This window comes from Nyctereutes procyonoides, unplaced genomic scaffold, assembly GCF_905146905.1.
Source record: "Nyctereutes procyonoides isolate TBG_1078 unplaced genomic scaffold, NYPRO_anot_genome, whole genome shotgun sequence".
NCBI classification, from domain to species: Eukaryota; Metazoa; Chordata; class Mammalia; order Carnivora; family Canidae; genus Nyctereutes; species Nyctereutes procyonoides.
In genome coordinates, this window is record NW_026575043.1 from 9,292,931 (window position 1) to 9,316,137 (window position 23,207).

A 23,207-nucleotide genomic window follows, 5' to 3' on the forward strand; every position below is an offset into this window, starting at 1 on the left:
TGGAATTAAGCCCCTAGCATAAAGTCAGGAGGGCAGAAGACTAGAACAACTCCATCCTCTCAGTAGAAAAGCAAGTACAAAAGCAGGCCACTAGCCCTGGGCTATGGATGGGAAGAGTCAGCAGTGAGAAATCAGAGACAATAGCCTGCTCACACCACAAAAAGGAGTTCAAATGCATTCTTAAGACACAGGATTTTCCAAGCTGAGGAAGATCCCTGACATCAGATCCCAAGCCGAGGAAGCTTGCAGACCTCAGCAAAGGAAATGTAAAGCTGCCTCAGTGGAACCCCTCCACCACCCAGGACACATGGAACAACCATGGTTAATTCACAAAGATAAGGCACATGAACAAGCAAACCATCATGAGAAGGGGAATTAGCAGATGAATAAAAAAAGGTGAATTTACTCCACCGCAGGTACAGGTTGTTACACTCTAAGAATTGTAATGTTTTTCACATGTTTGACAAGGGGATCCCTGGGTGGCTTAGCGGTTTAGCGCCTGCCTTTGGCCCAGGGCGTGATCCTGGAGTCCTGGGATCCAGTCCCGCGTCGGGCTCCTGGCATGGGGCCTGCTTCTCCCTCCTCCTGTGTCTCTGCCTCTCTCTCTCTCTCTCTCTCTCTCTCTCTCTGTCTCTCTCTATCATAAATAAATAAATAAATCTTTAAAAAAATAAAAAAATAAAATGTTTGACAAGGTGCACTGGGTAACTCAGTGGGTTAAGGGTCTGCATTCGGCTAAAGTCATGATCCTGGGGTCCTAGGATGGAACCCTGAGTCAGGTTCCCTGCTCAGCGGGGAGTCTGCTTCTCCCTCTCCTCCCCATTTGTGCTCTCTCTCACTATCTCTTTAAAATAGATCTTTAAAAATAAAATAAAATGTTTGACAAAATAAAGGTGGGAATAGAACATATTAAGTCAAGAACAAGATATCATGAAATAAAAAAAAAAGAAAAACTACATGAACATCTAGAATTTTAAATATGGTCAATGGGGGGCACCTGGGTGACTCAGTCATTTAAGCACCTGTCTTTGGCTCAGGTCATGATAGCAGGGTCCTGGGATCGAGCCCCAAGTGGGGTTCCCTGTTCTGCTTCTCCCTCTGCCCCTGCTCCTTCCCCCTGCTCATTCTCTCTCTCTCTCTCATAAATAAATAAAATATGGTTCATGGAAAAATAAAAGCAGGCCATTTTCATATGTTGCATTGTTTAAAATGTTTCTTATCTTCCCTTGGTAAAGGGTCTGGTTCTCCATCTCAATCATGGACTTGGCTACTGACTTGTGTCAGTCAATGGTGTTAAGTGACAGCACACCAGCTGTGAGCAGAGGCTTTTGGGAACATTGCAAGCCCACCAGCCCTCTTGCACACCATGAGGACCCAGACAGGGCTGCTCCCCTACTCCAGCCTGGGTCTCACAATGGAGTTGACGGAACTTGACTCACCACCTAGAGCAAACACCGTGTGCCTGACCTGCAGGCACTGATGTGCAATGCGAGCAAGAAAGAGATACCTATTGTCAACCACCGAGGTTTGTGAGTAGCTTGTTTCTCTGTATTATTAAAGCAAAAGCTGATCGACGCAACCAGCCGAAGAGAGAATCAGTGAAGTTCAAGATAAAGCTGAAGAAAGCCCAGGACACAAACAGAGAAGTTGAATGCACCATATAGGAGGTTGAGAGGATTAAATAAGAATATCCAGCATAGCCTTGTAACCACTCCAAGAGTACAGACCAGAGAAAATGGGGGGATATGTTAGTTTTCCATAGCCATGAAACACCACACCCCAAACTCATCAGGCAGACCAGAGTCCTAGCCACGTGGCCTCTCACAATGTGGCAACATGCTTCTTCAAAGCCAGCAGGTGAATCTCTCCCTAGTCTTTTTTTTTTTCTTTTAATTCCAGCATAGTTAATGGTGTTCTATTAGTTTCAGATTTATAATAATAGTGATTCAGCATGCCCAGTCTCTCTCCAGCCTTGATATTGAGGATAATGAAACAAAATCATGGGAGTAACATTTTATCCTCACAGGCTCCATCCACACTCCAGGGAAAGGGATTTGTAGGGGGGTACAAGGATCTCAGGAGACATCTTTAGAATTTTCCTTATCCCAGTGAAACAGCGACTCTAGGAGATGCCATATGCCCCAGGTCATTCCACATCTAGCACTTTTGCTCTCACCACTGTGCTAAAGGACCTGTACGTCACATTTGGCAGAGCACTAGCACAACGTGGCATCGCCCTCAGGACCCTAAGGGCGCAGCTGGGTTTCCTCTCGACTCACAGAAGGATGACTCACGTCCCCGTGCCAAGTCACCACTTCCTTCCATCTATTTGGGTCAATCTAATATCCTACGTCTGGACCCAAGATTCCACATCTATGGGATAAACTCCACTTGTTCTCAGTGTAAATACTTTACAGGTGACTCACATATTTTTCAAGTTGACTTTTCCACTTTTAGGAACACATTAATAGAAATGTTATTTAGATTGCTCCCTTGTCACTGCTTTACCATTAAAGACTTTGGTTGAATAACTTTGCAAATTCTGGGAAGATAATAAGGAAGCTAATAGTTTAAAGCCCTTTTAAAATTCCCAAAAGCTGAAAAGAAATCCATTAGCATTTTTGTTTATTCTAGAGTGTATTGGCTTATGGGCATCATCTTTATTGTTTTACAGGAACACATGCTTTTTTTTTTTTAATTGACCAACAGCAGAATACAAATGATGAACAATTAATCTTAACCATTTATGGCTTCTGTGATTCTTCAGAAACAGAAGGGAGAAAATGTGTTATGGGCTTATTTCACAAAGGCAGTATCTCAGATCGTTTCCCCAGCTGTAGAACAGATTGCAAACCTTATTCTTAAATTACCTGCTGTATATTTTAATTGACTGATTAAAATTCTCCCAGCATCCTTTTAAGAAATGAAAATAGTTATCGTGACATTTCTGTTTAATTCCTGGAAGAGCCTGTGTTCCCCTTCCATCCTCTTGTCAGTTAAGGATGATTGAAAAACCGCAGATGGTTTCATATGTACGACCCTTACAGTGAACAAGCAGGACTCATGAGATATAATCAGAAAATGACTTTATCTGTTTTCTCCATCACCTCTTTTAGTATGTGAGGCTCGTCCTTTCTCTTGTCCTTGGGTGAAATTCAGGACAGTTGTCATGACTTTTTCAGTTTCCTCTTAAATAATGAGGACACTCAAGTCACTCTAAATCCAAAAAATCGATCGTCATTCTGTAATTAATGTATCCCATCAAATACAGCACTCAAACTTCCAACTTCACGTAAAGTTAAACTTCTTCCTGCGACTATAGCCTACTGAACAACTTTACTGAACACTCTCCCCTTGTACTGGGAAAGGTGGACAGGGGAAGAGTCTTCTTTCTTTGGCCAGATTGCTAACACAGGTTATGCCACTTTCTGATACCAAAGTGGGGATGAGGTGGCAGGTGTGGGGAAGAGGCAGCAGGAAAGTTCTCCCTGACTAATAATCTAATGCTGGTGATCTGTGAGCTTGATGGGTATTTAAAGTTTACTTCTTCCTCGTTAGCCAGGGTTTGGGATGGTGGTGAGGGAAATGGGGGTAGAAAGCTTCAGCTTTACCCCCATCATTGGGGATCTTTCATCTACAAATCCCCTGCTGCACAGGATTGCTTATGGCTCTTTCCTCAGTTTACCCTGCTAGGTCCAGGTGGCTCTCCTGCACATGACCTGAGATGACCCCAGGTTAGCTAACTCTCCATATAGGGCTACTTTGGGTCCTTGGAGACCAACCCCACAGTCTGTGCTCTCTCAAGTGATGGCACAGTGCAGCTCCACCTTGTTTGATCTACCAATAGAGAAGCTAGCTGGTCTCGGCCTTTAGATTTCTCAGGCACCAATCTCTCATCTACTATGCCTCCCCATTAAACACTCTAAATGGCCTGCATAAAACCCCTTTCTCTGGACTTGAGTAGAAGAGGCACTACTTCACACCCCCCTCCCAAGGTAGCCAGAAGCAGGGACTCAAACCCACTACCAACTCTCTAAAAACTATCTTTATAAAAAATATATATATTTTTTTATTTATTTACTCATGAGAGACACAGAGAGAGAAGCAGAGACATAGGAAGAGGGAAAAGCAGGCTCCTCGTAGGAAACCCAATGTGGGACTCAATCCCCAGACCCGGAATCAGGACCTGAACCGAAGGCAGATGCTCAACCGCTGAGCCACCCAGGCATCCCTCTAAAAACTATCTTCTTTTTTTAATTCTTTTTTTTTAAGATTTTATTTATTCATGAGAGACAGAGAGAGAGAGAGAGAGAGAGAGAGAGAGGCAGAGACACAGGCAGAGGGAGAAGCAGGCTCCATGCAGGGAGCCTGACGTGGGACTTGATCCCAGGTCTCCAGGATCATACCCCGGGCCGAAGGCAATGCTAAACTGCTGGGCCACCGGGGCTGCCCTAAAAACTATCTTCTAATCATTATTTTCTTAGCCTCTCCATCCTGTTTTACCAGCTGGAAGTAGCCAATAAGCTAACCACAAACAATACTAAACTGGTTTTCCTGTGCTTGCTCATCCAGTTCCGCATTTGGTCTTACACCTGACTTTGGAATATGGCCTTTGCTGCCCTGAGTCACAACTAAAACTGAAAACTCAAGAGGTTCCATCTTGACCTCCTGTGACACCGGGACTTGTATTCCTATCATTTGGTTCATTTTCACTTTTTTTCCAGTATAAAATACCTGTAGTCTTTTAGTTCACAAACTCCTATATGTAAGGTTTCAATTCCCAAGAGTTAAATAATTGCAGAAAGCTAGGTGCAGGCACCAACCCATGAAGCATGAGAAGACAACAGCTGGGGTGGGGTGGTTGGGTGAAGTGGGGGTCTAGCTGGAACTTCCAGGAGCAGGAGTCAAAGCTACAGAGTTCCCAACTTGTACAGCCCACTGCATACTGGACTGAGTCCATGGGATTTTATTTTCCCGGCCCCGCTCCTCCTTCATGACAGCACCGTGTTGTATAGCCACTGTGGGAGTCCTCTTAGCTTCCTCCCTCTCTCCCACCTGCCACCTCCAATCAGTCACCAAGTCCTATTAATGCTACTTATGTCATCCCTCCTCTCTAGCCACTCTGCCACTGTGTTCACATAGGTCCTCATTATTTCTTACCTATGTTTTAAGATGGAGAATATGCTTATATGATGATGGAAAAGAGTCAACGGAGAAGAGATACCGACTTTCTCATAAAGCTGTATTTATTTTTTTCACATCAATATTTTCATCCTTTTGGAAATTAGTATTAGACAGTAGGATATATAATGTCCTTACTTGGGGGAAAAAAATGGACTTGGCAAACTTTTGCCTTCTTTTCTTCTGAAATTTTGCTATTCCTTCAAATCCCAATCTCCAATCTTGAGTATCCACCTTGCTGCTGACTTCTCTCTTCTTTCCTATCTTATCCCTTTCCTTTAAAAAAGGAACATTCTTTCCATTGGCTGTTTAAACTTCCTATCTTCTTTCCTACACTTGTTAATCATCCCACTCTAGTTTTCTTTCTACTCTCTCTACTCCAAGGGTCTGTGGCTGAGGTCATTCTAACCAACTGCCAAACCCAACACTCATGACCACACAATGCTAATGATTGCTCTTTTCAACCAAAATTTCTAAATCCTCTCCGATTCTCTAATTTTACACTCGTCTGATCTTTGTTCTTCACTCTGGCCACCCCTTTATTGACTCTTCCTCTGTGCCCTCAGGAATTCATTGTCGAAGGCCTCACTTCCTGCTCCACACTCTCCGAGGGCCATCTCATCCATGCTTCTACCACAAACTATGTCCTTACAATTCCTATACAATTATCCCCTGTAATCTCCTAATCATTTTAGGCGGTAAACACTACTTCTTCCAGGTGAAGAAATGAGGTTAAGAAGACTTAGAGTAATTTGCAAAGCTTCCATTACTAGTGTTAAGGAATGTATTCAACCCACCATCTTCAGAACCCAAAAGCCATGGCCCTGAAACTCAAAAACAATTGTTTTAAGAGTTACCAACTTGTACAGCCCACTGCACACTGGACTGAGAAAATAAAGTAATGTATAAAAGTATCCGAAAACTGAGACAAAGGTTTCTATCTTTTTTTTTTAAGTCATCTTTATACCCAGCATGAAGCTTGAACTCACAACCCCAAGATCAAGAGTCACATGCTGTACTGACTGAGCCAGCCAGGCATTCCCAGTGGTTTCTATTTTTTTTTTTTTTTTTAGTGGTTTCTATTTTAATGAAGTTCAGGCATTGTATAATAAAAAACATTTTGGTGAAGAGTCAAAGTTCTTTTCCTGAATACCGTCAGTCTCTGGCTCCTTCTCCAGGAGTACCTTCTCTCTGAGGTGGTAAAGTAAATCACAGCACATTACGACTTTCTCCTTCTTTCACTGACCATGGAATCAGTCAGGGCCCCACACCATGTGTACAGGACCCATCTTAACTCCTGATTCTCAAACAATAGACGTTATTTCTCCAAGGTAGAGCAAGCAGATAGAAAATACTAGGTATATGAAAAGACTGTATTTCAAAAGGAGACCCTTCTAGGGAATTACCATAATTGGTATGTACTGAAATAAATTTGCCGTACACCTGAAACTTGGATGGATCTTCTATGTGGTTGACACCCAGTAAGAAGCAAAAGGGCATCATAGCTATGAAGCCAAAGTAGGCGAGACGCTGGGGTGGCACAGCAGTGGAGCGTCTGCTTTTGGCTCCGGTGGTGATTCTGTAGTCCTTGGTTCGCGTCCCACATCGAGCTCCCTGCATGGATCCTGCTTCTCCCTTTGCCTGTGTCTCTGCCTCTCTCTCTGTGTGTCTCTCATGAATAAATAAATAAAATTTTAAATAAATAAATAATAAATAAATAAATAAATAAAAGAAGCCAAAGTAGGTAATCACAAAGAAGGAAGGATCTGAGATTAGGAAAGACAATCAAAAATATTGCCAAGTCAAAAGTCACAATGGAGACAGTAACATACCGGAAATAACTGAAATTCTCAACATTGTAGATTATAGGCTTGAGAAATTCTGCCAATAGTCAGAAAAAAAGACAAAAAGTTTACATTTATTAAAGGAACAAGAGATATAGGAAGTGAATGCATAAATGTATGCATAATTCCAAAAAGAAAAATATCAATAAAGAAATCATCAAAAGAATTGATTACTGAGATGAAAAACAGATTTTAAGTCTTCAAATCAATATTACTCAAAGAGTACCAGGAAAAAATAAAAGACTATCATCATGATATAGTTTGTTAAAAAATTTTTTTTTTTAGTATTAGAGAAATGAAAATGCTTTAATCATCTTTCTTTAAGCAAGTAAAACAGATTACCTACAAAAGAAGAGCAATCAGAAAGACCTCAGACTTCTTTTCTGCAACCCTCATTTTTAGAATTCAGTCAAGCCATATCTAGAGAACTTAAGAACTGTGACCCTAGCACTTTATATAAAGCAAGAACAACAGAAAGTAATCTCAGCTGTGCAAGGCTTTCTGAAAGCAACTTCATAAAAACATCCTTAGCTACACACGACCTAAAAAATTTACTTGAATATATACTTAAATTTGTTATGGTATGAATTTAAGGATGGAGGAATGATAATATTATTAACTAGTTATAAGCAGTAAAACGACTTACGCAGAGTTAAGTCTAAATAAACTTGGTCAATTTGGGTATAAACCTTAAAGAAAATGTTAAAAGTAATTCTTTAAACAAAAAAATAAATTATTTCAGCATTGATGAATGATAATAGATTTGATTTTAATAACCCTAGATTACATCACTAGATTTTATCAACAAGAAACTAGGACATGTTAGAGATGGAGAAAGAGAAATAGTGAATATGTCCAATTTCTCATCTTACAGAAAGAAAGCTGTTAAATATCTTTTCTTCCTGGCACTGATTAGGGAAAACAAGCTCATGTCATATTAAAAAAAAAACAAGCAAAAACCTTAAAGGCAGCGACAGTTGGAATTTTTGAAAGATATAATCTATGCCTTTTATGCTATCAGAAGAAGAATGAGCAAATAAAATATAGTCCAGATAGCTAAAGAAAAAATGTTGAATAGTATGGGCAATTATTATATTGTTAATTTTTTTAAAAAAACAAACAATGCATAGGAAAAAAATCTTAATTCTGTAACAGCATTTGCATATGCATATACGCTCATGTGCATAGTTAAAACCAGAAAAGTCATGCCAAAATGTTAGATGTGGTACCCCCAGGTAGTGGGATCAGAGGTGATTCTGAAGGTCATCTCTATGCTTCTCTTTGTTTTCCAAAGCCAAAATGTAAAAGTAGTCCATTGTCTGATGTGCTCCTTGGCCTTTTTCATAAGCCTACTTGTAAACTTAAATATATTTATATACATATTTATATACAATATTTCAAATACTCTTACCTCTTTCTGCTCACATGCTTTCCCAGAAAATAGTGATAAAGTACCAAAGTATGCTAATGGAGAGGAGGATTTCAAAAAGAAGAGTCTGTCCTAATTAAGGATGATGGGAAAGAAGTATTAAGTTACAAGAACTTATTTGAAAACATCAAGCAAAACTTCACAAGGCCCTTCTATACTCTAAGAGGAGGCAGGGTGAAGAGGGGGTTACGCACTCTGCCTGAGTTGCTCATTGCAACTTTTCCAAACTGCAGATCCAGAAGCAGGGCAGCACCAAGAGTAGAGCCAAGGAGGGAATGTTCCATGTCTGGGTCTGGCAGTGGGGCTTTCAAAGGCTTTACATAAGTTTTCTATGAACCCACTACTTCAGAAAACAGCCTCAGCTTTGGGGGATGCGGAGGAGACTTCAGTGGAAGACTGGTAGTCAAGGGGAAAGAAGCATTCTTACAGGCTCAAAGATTCTCCTCAGAGGCTCAAAGGTTCAGGATTGGGATGCCTAGGTGGCTCAGTGGTTGAGCGTCTGTCTGCCTTTGGCTCAGGGGATGATCCTGAGGGTCCTGGGATCCAGTCCAGCATTGGACTCCCCATAGGGAGCCTGCCTCTCCCTCTTTCTATGTCTCTGCCTCTCTCTGTGTCTCTCATGAATAAATAAATAAAATCTTAAAAAAAAAAAAAAAAAGAAGAAGCTTTAGGATTAAACATAAGGGGGTGCCTGACTGGCTCAGCCGGTAGAGCATATGACCCAATCTCAGGATCCTGAGTTCAAGCCTCACATGGGGCATAGAGTCCACGGAAAAAGAAAAAAAAAAAAAAACTTTAAGAAGGTAACAACCATTTTTGTAAGACTAAATGTCAATCCAGTAGAATAAATAACAAAAGGCAAAAGAATCCAATTAAAATATGTAGATTCATGAAACTAAAGGTAAAACTTTTACCGCTAAACAGCTGTATTTGTGTCAGATTCAGTAAGAAATATTCTTTGTAGGGCAATGATTCTCAATCCTATCAGACTAATGCTCATTTTTACACTATTTTGTAAGTTTCCCTTTACTATCCTGGTCTGAAAGTCACAGAAATGAGCCTAATGACACACACGCTTTCACAGTCAAACAAATATACTGCCATGACAATAATATTAAAAAAAGAAAATATATGCAATAAAGGAATACATATTTAATATATAAATGCTCTGGTTCGCTGACACAAAAAGACAAAATGTCTAAGAAGACTTAAAGGAAGGGGTACCTGGGTGGCTCAATGGTTGAGCATCTGCATTCAGCTCAGGTCATGATCCTGGGGTCCAGGGATCAAGTCCTGCATCAGGCTCTCCCCCAGGAAGCCTGCTTCTCCTTCTGCCTATGTCTCTGCCTCTCTCTGTGTGTCTCTAATGAATAAATAAATAAAATCTTTAATTAATTAATTTATTTATTTATTTACTTATTTACTTATTTATTTATGATAGTCACACAGAGAGAGAGAGAGGGGCAGAAACACAGGCAGAGGGAGAAGCAGGCTCCATGCACCGGGAGCCCGATGCAGGACTCGATCCTGGGACTCCAGGATTATGCCCTGGGCCAAAGGCAGGCACTAAACCGCTGCGCCACCCAGGGATCCCCTAAAATCTTTAATTTAAAAATAAATCAAGGAAGCCTTGAAGGAAATGGTGCCATGCAACAAAGACATCAAAGAGTTACTTACAGAGAGCAATGGAGATGTGGCACACTGGTCACATTACAGATGTCTTGTAAATCACCAAAATTTCATGAAATTATAAAGAAAAAATATATATGTTTTTAAAGATTGAGACAGAGATTGAGATGAGACATACCACTGACAAGAATACTTCCATAGATTCTATATGGTTTCTGAAGATTGATGCCTACATTTCAAGACAAATTTTTTTAAGATTTATTTATTTATTTATTCATGATAAACAGAGAGAGAGAGAAAGGCAGAGACACAGGCAGAGGGAGAAGCAGGCTCCATGCCGGGAGCCCGACGTGGGACTCCATCCTGGGACTCCAGGATTATGCCCTGGGCCAAAGGCAGGTGCTAAACCGCTGAGCCACCCAGGGATCCCAAGACAAATTCTTTTATAAGTGACAAAAGAATGTCTCGGTGCTAGGATGTTGGGCAGATCTTGAAAGACAGACATCAAGAAGCAGGATTTTTTAGAATGAAGCCTTAATTAAGTAGGGTTTTGAAGGCTAGAAAGTCCAATGACTGCTTCCATTATTTCAGATTGCAATCCCTAGGGAGGGTTCTGAAGGCTAACCATTCCTGAATGATATACTGATTAAGTTAAGTCCCCACTACATGCCCTAGCACCCTACTCTTCTTCTTAGGACATGCCTTTTCTTCATCGGTCAGCTGAAGCAATCCCCAGGCAAAGTAGCAAAAAAAAAAACACAGGATACTAGTGTAAAGTACCTCACCACCTTTGTAAAGGACCTACCTGCATTGCCTTTAAGGTCACACTTTGAGATTCATTGTAAATCTAGCTGAGATTTGCAAGTTACTTTGCTGCCATTGCTCCATTACTGAACTCATGTATAAATTCATTTCGAATGAGCAAATTCCTCATGACTACACAAACTGGAAAGAATATAAAACTTAACGTCTACTTTCGAAGTTTGGATTACAGCTATGAGTGCTTCAATATTCATCTGTAGAAAGAAATTATTAGAATCTAGATGACTTCTAAAGTGCCTTCCAATTTTAATACTCCATGACACTATTATTTCTACATAGTTGAATCAAGGGAAATTAATATAACTTGATTAAATACGGCAATTTGTGATCTAGGCTACACTGAAGCTACTCTTCTTTGTGGCTAAAGGTATTTCTTTGAATACTGTGCTAAAAATGTAACTGCATTCTGCAACCAATGCAAACATGTTCTATTTGATGGGAGGGAAAAAAATTCAAAGCAGAGTGCCAGCAATTCCTCTGTGAGCTAGCGTGGCAGGGAGAGTGTAGGGTCAGTGAAGCATCAAGTTACAGACCAAATTAAAGGTCTGTAAAAGAGTGGCAGGGTCTAATCATCCGCTGTCTGAGGCTGCCAGAATTGGATCTGCCACCCTTACTCACTCACAAAAGACTGTTCCATGTATGCTAAGCACACAGCTAAGGGCTCTTTGCATCTTTTATTAACAAGGCCTTCAGTTCCAAATAGATCTTTATGGAATTATTTCCTTGAAGTTTTTAGTTCTGTCATATTAAGATTTCCATGAAAAAGTAATCAAAACCTAATGCTTACAGCATTCTGCCGCAGAGAAAAATATTGTGGGTTTTTGTTCCTATTGAAAACATGTGTTACATATACATCCATAATTATGTAAGCCCCAGACCCAGGGTACACACATCTATACCAAATCTTTAGGAAAATAATAACAGTTTTGCTTAAGCCAACAAAATTCATAACATAATATTGTACTCTGTCCATAACAACCCTCATTAAGCCAGTGCTTTGAAAAGGTCAGCAAGCAATGAATATTTCTGCATATTTTGTGGTACAGACTGCAAATTCTAGATCTATAGGGATGAATTAAGGTCAGTTTTAAAATTCAAACACAGTATTTTCTTGACTTGGTTGGCTGAATCGTGTGCATCTGCACTATTTTTCCTAGGGGAAAGTTAATTTTAGAAAGGAGAAAAAGTTTGCCAGGAAAACAATCATACTGGCTCAATACCTAGACAGTGACTCTTTTCTTAAAAGTTCAAAATGCTTTACAGTCTCCTACTTGTCCTTAATATCCTTGAAAGCAGTTACCAAATACCATCCCTATTTCATAATGAGCATCTCATTTCATAAAAAGTGGTATGATTTAGTATGATACCTACTGAACAGTATTTTTTTAAAGATTTAGTCCTTCACCTTAATTTTCCAAATACAAAATAAAAACATTTATTTTCCCTGGTCTTTACTCTGAGATTTTGGTAGGTACTTAGCATGGTTCAGATAGAGGTCCGTATGAATAGCAGCAGATGCACATCTATGACAAAGTGGAGAATGGAGAAGCATTTAGTATTTGCATAAATTTAAATACCATATAATTTACAGACACCCTTCACCAATTCAGGGTAGAAATAATTAGGAATGTGAACAGAACCTAAATTAATTTCTATGATAATCCTTCCTTCTGGTTCCTAGAGATGTAGTGCATTTGGATCTTCAGCTGTAAAGCAACCAACATGTAATGATGCCAGCGGCCATTGACAGAAAGTCAATTCAAGCACAGCCAGGGAAGGTTTTCTGGTTTTCATAGGAATAGGCCTCGTTCCCTTCTAATCGCCAGAGTCCTTTTGGAATTCTTTTAAGGAATTCTTACGTTAAAAAACAAAAGTGATGTTTAAAAGCTAACTCTTAAACAGGGGCTCTTAGAAGTATGGCATTTCTCTCCACCCTAAATGTGAGTTTCAAACGCACGTTAACCCTCCCTTCCCCCAAATTGCCAACTCAGAACCAACCACCCCAGCAAATTCATCAACTTGGAGGAAACCAGCCTTGGCTCTGTTTTTATTCTGCAGGTGATGCTCACCAACAGTTGGGAGCCTCTTCTCCCTCCTCTGCGGACCTTCAAGATACTTAGAGGAGATTCTGCGGTGAAGAGCACAGCGCAATCCCCCGGAGCGCTTTACACACAAGTCTGCGGCTGCACCCCACCACCCACCCTTACTTTTCTGAATCGGGCATCTCGGCGCTTGAGCAGGACCTACGCTCTAGGCTGTGATAAAGTTCTACGAGCACCGCAGTCACCCAGAAAACCTTGTGAACTCCTCACGGTATTTAATTTTCAGGAAGAATGCCCCCCAAAGACCCTCAACCCATTGCTGGGTGCACATAGGAAGGAGAAGACGCTACACCTGCCTTGACCAAGGGTTATCACCAAAGCCCTCCAAGTTAGGCTAGACACCGAGGCTGGGAGGGGTGGGGGTGCGTGTTTTGGAAGGAGAGGGATCGTGATGTTCCAACCTGGGGGGGGGGACTGCAGGGTCTAGGGGAGAAAGGGGCGTGGGTGCTTGCGCCACGCACCTGGAGAGGGTGCAGGACCTCCCGCCTGCCCTCCCACCCCGGGCCGGGCGCGGGGTTTGGGGGGCTGCCCGCGGGCTGGGGGACGGGGCGGGGGGAGCCGGGGGTCCGGCAGGCCGCGGGGTAGCAGCGCGGCGGGCGGAGGCTCGGAGTCCCCGCAGCCCGTCCCCGCGCCCGGGGCTGGCCCGGCGCGCAGGAGCCCCCGGGGGAGGCCGACCCCGCACCCGGTGCCGCCGCCGCGCAGCGCTCGGCGAGGGCTCCCCCCGCACCCCTGCTTACCTTGCGCGCGAGGTCCGCGTCGGGAGCGGGGACCCAGGGAGCGGCCGCTGTCAGCACCCGCCCCCCCGCCCCGGGCAGCGCTGCGCGTAGCAGAGGCGCGCGGGTCTCCGGGCTCCAGCCGCCCCGCGCCCCGGCCTCCGCCCCCCGCCCCCGCCCCCGCGCCGGCCCCCTGCGGCCGCCCTCCGCCCTCCGCCCTCGGCCGCGCTCCCCTTCTCCCCCTGCTGTTTACGCCGGAGAGCGGTGGCCCCTCTCCCGAGCCCTCCCCCCCCCCCAGCGCGCGCACGCACACACCTCCCCCAGAAATGCGCTCTCCTTCCGCAGGGGCAGCCACTGTGGTCCCTGACATTCTGGGGCTGGGCGATTTCAGAGAAAGACAAAACAAACAAACACACACACACACACACACACACCTTTTAAAATCTTTGATCTACCCGATGAGGTTCAAGGAAGGCGCCGCTGGCGTTCGTCCCCTGCCTCCATCTCCACCGGCCTTACCCACAGTATCATTTAACGCTTGATATTCTCGGAGATCGTGCTCGGTCTCCGGCCAGTCATTTTTTTCAGTTTTCCAAAATAACTCCTTCCATTTTTACTGTTTCAAGAATGTCGACGTTCCCAATGATCAAACGTGGTTGCCAGGACTTCAGATTGGTCTCCAGAAGGATGTGTTCAGCTGTACAAGACAGGGCAGGTCTCTTTTGCCGGCACCGGTGATACCTGCCACCTGTTAGGGCCCCGAGTCTAGGCGAGAGCGGTTAATTACACCTGGCTTTGGTTACTGAGCATGTCGAGCCTCCGTTTCTCAGGAGAGGGACCCTTCTGAAAGCCAAAGTTCTGGGAAGGAGCAGGTGAATGTGTTCAAAGAGAGTTCTAAGGCCAACGAACTAGCAATAGGCAGAGCATATTGAAGAACAGAAAAAGATAACCATAGGAAGGCATCTGTGAAAACATCACTGTATCATCACTAACATGCAGGAGCTGGGAGGCAGTGACATCATCATCCCTCCTGGGAATGTGGAAGGTGACTCGTTAAATGGCACTCCGTGTGTTCATTTATTCATACACATGATGTGTATTTATGGAGCAGGTTAGAGGTGGTGTAGGAGTATTCATAGTCAGTCATGTCAATCACACCTTAAGTGATGCTAGGAATTACCTTAAGAAACAACTAGTTTATAACACAGCTCTGGAAAATGCAAATAGCTATTAAAGAGACTCTGGCCCTTTTTTATTTATCCTGCCAAAATTTATTGAAAGCTTGCTAGTTTGAGGTGCTTGCTGGCTGGTAGGGGTAGAAGAGTTAACATGAAAGGCAACATCCCTAACTTCACGGAAATGAATAGAGGGGCACACAAGTGATCAGGCTGTTAAAGGTTGATGCTCTGATGGAGGGAGGGGCTAAAGGAAGGCATTATAGGTGGAGCCCAGGGGAAGTGGCTTTTTTCTTTTGGGGGGGTGGGGAGTGGCTTTTAAGCTGAGACCTGAAGAGTGAATATAACTTGGTAAGGGTTGGGAAAGTAGGAACAGAGTGTTCCAATAGGGGGATAGCGTAGAAAGAAAGCCAAAGGTAAGAAATTCAATGAATTTCAAGAAGCTCGCTATGGTTGTGGGATTCTTTTTTGGAGGAGGGAGTACCAGTGGGTGGGAGGAAGAATGGAGAGACCTGCTAGAGAGGGAAGCAGAGACCAGATCAGATAGAGTCGCTAGGCCATGTGTTGTTTTGGTTTTTGTTTTTAAATTTTTATTTATTTATTCATAAGAGACACAGAGAGGCTGAGACATAGGCAGAGGGAGAAGCAGGCTCCCTATTGGGAGCCCAAAGCAGGACTCAGTCCCAGGACCCCAGGATCACATCCTCAGCCAAAGGCAGAACTCAACCACTAAACCACTCAGCTGCCCTGAGGCCATGTTCTAAAGTTGCTTTTGATTCCACAGACAACAGGGAGGCACTGAAATGTTACAAGCAAGGTAACCATGAGATGAGATTTTTGCTTGAGAAAGACTATGGGCTACAGAGAACAAATGAGGGTGGGAGGTAGGGATGGGAAGGACTCAGAGATCTCTGGCAGAGCCACATGTTCAGTGAGTATCAGCATACAAATCCTCATGTCTTTTTTTTTAATAAATTAATTTTTATTGGTGTCCAATTTACCAACATACAGAATAACACCCAGTGCTCATCCCGTCAAGTGTCCCCCTCAGTGCCCGTCACCCATTCACCCCCACCCCCGGCCCTCCTCCCCCTCCACCACCCCTAGTTCGTTTCCCAGAGTTAGAAGTCTTTATGTTCTGTGTCCCTTTCTGATATTTCCCACACATTTCTTCTCCCTTCCCTTATATTCCCTTTCACTATTATTCACATTCCCCAAATGAATGAGAACATACACTGTTTGTCCTTCTCCGATTGACTTACTTCACTCAGCATAATACCCTCCAGTTCCATCCACGTTGAAGCAAATGGTGGGTATTTGTCATTTCTAATGGCTGAGTAATATTCCATTGTATACATAAACCACATCTTCTTTATCCATTCATCCTTCGATGGACACCGAGGCTCCTTCCACAGTTTGGCTATTGTGGACATGGCTGCTAGAAACATCGGGGTGCAGGTGTTCCGGCGTTTCATTGCATCTGAATCTTTGGGGTAAATCCCTAACAGTGCAATTGCTGGGTCATAGGGCAGGTCTATTTTTAACTCTTGATCCTCATGTCTTTGAGGCATCTGAGCTCAGTCAGCCCTAAGGCAAGTCCCTAGAGAGACAAACTTTTCCTGAAGGGACGGGTGGAGGAAGAGCAGAATCAGTGGTGGTAAACAATGAGAAACAAGAGGTAAACGGAAATTAGAGGAGAGAAAATGTTGTTTATGAAACATTTTATTAAGATTTTATTTTTTTTTTTTATTTACTTATGATAGAGAGAGAGAGAGAGGCAGAGACACAGGCAGAGGGAGAAGCAGGCTCCATGCACCGGGAGCCCGATGTGGGATTCGATCCCGGGTCTCCAGGATCGCGCCCTGGGCCAAAGGCAGGCGCCAAACCGCTGCGCCACCCAGGGATCCCTGAAACATTTTATTATATAGTTACTCCTACAGTAGAGGATAGAAAGCATGTTGATTTGTAACTGACTAGTAGAATAAAGAATTTGACAAACAGGAATCACTTTGATATATATTCCAAATGTTCTACTATATAACAGCAGACAAGCATGCTCCCACACCAGCTCGCTTCTCCTTTTCAGAGTTATTTGATTCCTATTATCTTTCAGTCTTACCAACTGATCATTTTGTGACCTTCCTCAGTTTCAACTCATCTGTCTGAAACCAAAGTTCATGCTACTCTTACTAGGCCACACTCTGGGTTTGTGAAGGTCTAGACATCTAATGACTGGGACCTGAGTTACCTCACTGCAACCATGGTGGGCTGTAATCAGATGGAAAGGAAAGTGGAAGTGCCAGGACTCCGGCTGGATCCCTCCACCAGACTCTGAGAGCCAATGGCTGTAGGTGAAAGCAGGAGGGAAAAACAGGCTGACCTAGGACAGCAAAGCCAGAGCAAGACAGACAAACATTTTTGTCCTTAATTTTATTTTTTAAAGATTTTATTTATTTGACAGAGAGAGAGAGAGAGAGAGAGAGTGCACACAAGTGGAGGAGGGGCGGAGGAAGAGGAAGAAGCAGACCCCCACTGAGCAGGGAGCCCAACAATATGGGGGCTCGATCCCAGGACCCTGGGATCATGACCTGAGCCAAAGGCAGATGCTTAACTAACTGAGCCATCCAGGTGCCCCTTAATTTTATTTTTTTAATCTCTCCCTCCCACGTTGGGCCCAAACTCCAACTCCGAGATCAAGAGCAAAAAGCTCTTCACACTGAGCCACAGGTGCCCCAGGACAGCCAAACATTTTACCCCTAGATCACTCTCTTCATTATTCTTTTTTTTTTCATTATTCTTTATTCACATTTTAAGAGGATTTACTGCCTTCTCCCTCTTCAGTTGTATTCTCTTGAATTTTCTTTCAATTTTTTTCATTTGTTTCTCCTCTTTCCTCTTTCCTTCCTTCCTCGATTCATTCCACAAATATATTTGTATCTAGAATATGTCTTGTATCTCAATAGTAAGTGCTGGATCTACAAAGATGACCAAGGGAGGTCCTTACCCTTGAATTTGTAGTCAGTGGATGTATAAATTAGGATATTATGGTTGCCAGTAACAGAAATGCAGTGGAGGTAACAAAGAGGGGAAAGGGAATTGCTTAAAAAGTAGCAGGGCTCTCCTGGGAACAAGTCTTGGATACAGACAGCATTTCTCAACAATTGGGAACAGGGAATTTAATATAATCATGAGGCTTTGTTCCTCCCTTATCCTAATTCACATTCACCTTTAATCTCTCAATTTCAAATTGAGATTGAGAGGATTCACCAGCCTTCCCTGGGTCAGATATCCAGACAGATGGAACAAGGTGTCAGGATCATGATGTAAACACATGCCTGCAAGAGTTCTTCATGTAACCATATAGATGGTGGCCAGTACAGAATTGGGAACGAAAAGGACAGGGCGTTTCAATAGTCAGGAGTAAGGCAGCTTTTCAAAAAGAGCTCTTGCCAGATGACTTAATGAATGTTTACTATAAGGGTAGACACATAAATAATTACAGTATGATTTTGTAAGTGCTGTAATAAAGATATGAACAAAGTACTAAAAGAACATGGTACAGGGGAAGAGGAGTTTCAATTTCAGAGACAGAAGGAATGTTTCACAGAGAAGTCAACATTTTGAGTCTTGAAAGCTCAATTTGTTTGCCAGACAAACACACTAGCAAGTCTATAGAATTTGCAAGATTATTCCTTTTTGGTGACTAGTTTTTCAAAAGATGAAGTCTTCAGGCTGAGACCAGGAGTTTATTACAGCAGTTAGAGAGAAAGCTACCATGGCCTGAAAGATAAGGAGAGGTGTATAAGACATCCAGGGATTTAGAATCCAGAAGACTGGGCAGCCCCGGTTGCTCAGCAGTTTAGCGCCACCTTAGGCCCAGGGGGGATCCTGGAGACCCAGAATCAAGTCCCACGTTGAGCTCTATGCATGGAGCCTGTTTCTCCCTCTGCCTGTGTCTCTGCCTCTCTCTCTCTCTCTATCTCTCATGAATAAATAAATAAAATCTTAAAAAGAAAATAATCCAGAAGACTTGATGTAGGGAGTTGGGAAAAGGGAGAAGCCAAAGATGATTTCAAATATTCAAGTCAGAGCCACAAGGTAGAAAATAAGGCGATGAAATGAATCATTAGAAAGGGGAGAGATGTGCTAAAGAGAAGGGCTTCATTGTTGATGTTGATTTCAGATATTGACAGGATATTGAATGAAGAAGTCCAATAGTTAATGAGTAAGATACTCAAAGTAAGTTGCTAAATACATTGATTTGGACTTTACCCAGCTAGAGGTGATTAGATGGATGAGAGTACCCAGAGAAATCATGTGTAAGCAAAGAACCAAGAGCCTATGGGGATCCCTGAAGAACATTAACATTTCAGATGCAAGATAGTCAACAGAGGAAAAGAACCAAGAGAAAGCCATGTCATGTGAGGACAGTATCATACAAGAGAAAGGGTTATTGAAAGCTGGGGATGATGGAGCCCCTGGCTGGTTCAGTTGGTAGAGCATGTGACTCTTGATCTTAGGGTCATGAGTTTGAGCCCTACATTGGGTGTAGAGATTACTTAAAAATAAACAAAATAGACTTTTTATTTTAAAAGATTTTTATTTATTCATGAAAGACACACACACAGAGAGAGGCAGAAACATAGGCAGAGAAGCAGGCTCCATGCAGGGAACCCGACGTGGGACCCACCCAATCCCAGGACTTCAGGATCATGCCCTGTGCTGAAGGCTGGCGCTCAACCGCTGAGCCACCCGGGCGTCCCAAAATAAACCTTTTTTAAAAAAAAAGAAGGGGGGTGGTAAATAGTGTCATGCTGAAGAGAAACAAAACAATATTATAGGACTATTCAAAAGAAGTCTTTCAATTGCCTATTTGGGGATGATTGTTGGTCTTTATGAGACTAGGAAAAGAAAATACATTGCATTTGATCAGGGCTTCTTAATCTCAGCAATACTGAGGTTTTGAACCAGATAATTCTTCCTTGTGAGGGATGTTTTGTGTATTATAGGATATTTAGCAGCATCCTGGCCTATACCCACTAGATGCCAGTAGCACTTCCCCAAGTTGTGACAACTGGAAATGTCTCCAATGTTAAATCCCCTGGGGATTTAATTTTGTCCCCTGGGGGAAAAATTCTCACCCCCATCCCACTTTAGAACTACTTCATTAAATTGAGATGTGGATGGGACAATTTTCTTTTCCTAACTTGCACATGTGTTTATTTGAAATTTAATTTTATAAACCCCAAATACCAATGAGATGAATACTTACCTAAGTCCTCTCTAATTCATTTAGAGAATAAGTTGTAAAAAACAAAGCTTTTACTATAAAAGTCTAGATTCAAAACATAATTTATAGGGCGATTTTAGATTTAGATATATTTTTTTCTACACTGGCAGAAAGGGTATCAGTCATTGTCCAGGGGTAGGGATTGGAGAGATGATAGGGTAGGAAAACGAAGGGGCACCAAAAACCCTTGGAGGTGGTAGGTATGGTCTCAATCTTGATTGTGATCATGGTTCCATGCTGTCAAACTCATCAGACAGGATACTTTCTTTTTTTAATCATTATTTTTTTAAGTAAACTCTACCCCCAACATGGGGCTTCAATTCACAACCTAGAAATCAAGAGTTACATGCTCTACCAACTGAGCCAGCAAGGTGTCCCTAGGATACTTTCATTATGTACACTTTACTTCATGCCAATTATACCCCAATACACTTTAAGGAGAGTGAGAAAGAAGAAAGGAAAGGAAAGGAGAGGAGAGGAGAGGAAAGGAAAGGAAAGGAAAGGAAAGGAAAAGGAAAGGAAAGGAAAGGAAAGGAAAGGAAAGGAAAGGAAAAGGAGGGAAGGGAGAAAGATAGGTTGCCTGTATGAACAGCAAGGAAGAGTAGATGATGAAGAGCTGGCCAAGTGAACTAAGGCTCAGACTGTCATGCAATTTGTTACAGGTTTGAATTCTGTCCTGTGCATAATGAGAGCCAACTGAGAATGATAAACATGGGTGTGATCTACTATTATTACCTAAGATAACACTTCATTTTGATAATCTCATGACAATGTTGATTTCTAGCCAACATGTAGTAGAAAACACTTTACTGCCTCTGATGTTATGATCTGGCCAACAGAGATGGTGCTAAATATAATCTAAGCACTGAATTTTACTCCATAAGCACAAAAGCCCCCTTCACCAGAGATGATCTCCTTATCTTACCGTGGAACAAGGTAAATTAATACCAAAATTCCATGCTTCTCTTTCTTTGGTCTCATTCACTGGAACAGCTGATAAGGATATATTCATGAACTGTGTTACAAAGAATATTTGCTAAATATAGAGCAAAATTAGGTACCAGAGCCAAAATCTGGTAACCACATATCCTTTGTTCTCCAACTTTTATAATCTCACCACCATTTCCCTCAATTTCTCCTACTGTTTACTTTGAATAGTCTTCCCTGGCCATTGTCAGAGCTGGAATATCCAGTTTATCAATCAACTGGATATTGTTACAGTCACATATTTTCAAACCTAATCTCAGATTACTAAACTGTGTACTTTGGCTAACTCTTTCTACCAAAATAGAGTATGATATCTTGTTTTTAGAACGACCAAATGTGTCACTATATTTATATTTATGACCAGGTTTAAATAAGAATCTGGTCATCAGTTTACTCAAGCCATGTTAATTTACTGAGTTGATATTGCTGGAAGGTCTTTATTTTTATTATATATATATAAATATATATATATATATATATATTTTTTTTTTTTTTTTTTTTTTGCTGGAAGGTCTTTAAATAGCATTCAGACAACAGATTCATGCCACTAAGAACCAAAAGAGCTCATTTCAATTAAACAAATATTTTTAAAGTATTTACTGTGTCAGACATTATGCCAGGAACTGGGAGAGAATAATAAATAGCATGGGCTTGGTCTCTGCCCATGAAGCTTGCAGTGTGGGAAAGATAGATATGCATATGTAAGAGCTAGATAAGTGTATGAGAAAGATATGTGTGTGCAGTGTATGTAAAAAGTTTCTTAAGCTAAAATGAAAAAAAAAATTAAGATTCAGGGTTTTAGTGTTTCTGAAATAAAACCAACATATATCCACTGTTCATCTTAGTTGTACCTTTTCTGGTTTTGATAATCAGCCCCTTATTGTGCAGAGGCAACAATGCTCACAGATTATTCCATATGTGCCCCCAAGTTGTCTGGATTCTTTTCGGGTTGGTGGGATCTTGTGATAATCTGGCCACTGGCTAATGAGCAGAACCACAGAACAGGAATTTCTCTTCTTGCTCTATTCCTCTACCACTGTGAACTCCAAGGACTTGTGTTCAGATGGTAGATCTACAAGATCAAAGCAGCCAAGAGCAATGAGTAAACCACATGAATGGAAGCCCTGGGAGTTGCCTCCGCTGACAGAGAGCTTTATAGCATGAGAAATAAACTTCTGAGGTCAAACAAAACTGTTGAATTGCCGTTAAATGAACTTTTGCTGACATGACTTGTCCTACCCTAAAACATCATCTCATCACATTGAACAAAAAAAGCATTCTGATCTTCGTCATGAGAGCTAAGAAGAGTTTGCTGTGCATTCCTTCAGCAAATATTTATTAACCTCTTACTATGTGGTGGGCCTTGCTTCAAGAGCTGAGAATATCATGATGAATAATCCAAAGTCTGGACAGCTACAAGGAGCTTACATTTTAGTGGGGAAGGCAGACAATTCTCAGGTAGTGACCAATATTCCCTCCAGAGCTCCCCACCGGATCAGCTAAGGCTTTGTCAGGTCTGCCTCAGTTTGACGTCTTCCCCTGCCCAATCTTGCATCCTCTCCCTTCCTTTCACAGGTATTGAACCCCCACAACTATCTGGCACCCCAACGTCTGCTTCAACATCCCCTTACAGAGATTGTCCCCACCCTCTCTTTCACCATCAACTTTGCACTCTCTACTGATTCATTCCCATCATCATATAAATGTTCAGTAGTATCTCCCTTCTTAAAATCCGCACTCCTTTTGAGCTGCTGTTCCATTTCTTTGCTCCAGTGAACATCAAAATTCCTGGAAAGTGTCTGAATCCATTCATTGCCTACCTGTCTCACTATAGCCTCACTCCTGGCACCTTCCCACATACCACCTCCACAGAAACAGCTGTTGTATGTAACTCAGCATTGTTACATCGAATGGACAACTCTCAGTTCTCATCCCAGCTGGCCTTTTAGTAGCTTCTGACTCAGGTGATCATGCTCTCCCTTTTAGACACTTCTTAATCATTTGGCTTGAGGTACAACTCATAACCTATGATTCA

At 42.2% G+C, this 23,207-nt stretch overlaps 1 protein-coding gene across 1 annotated transcript in view; it reads right to left on the reverse strand.

Moving 5' to 3' along the window:
• The window catches only part of RNF144B (ring finger protein 144B), a 172,944-nt gene extending 158,706 nt beyond the window's left edge, over window positions 1-14,238 (reverse strand). The window contains exon 1 of the mRNA XM_055322531.1: window positions 14,155-14,238. The gene's annotated coding sequence lies outside the window, so the exon portion shown is untranslated. The remainder of the gene's footprint in view (window positions 1-14,154) is intronic.
• Window positions 14,239-23,207: the final 8,969 nt, after the last annotated feature.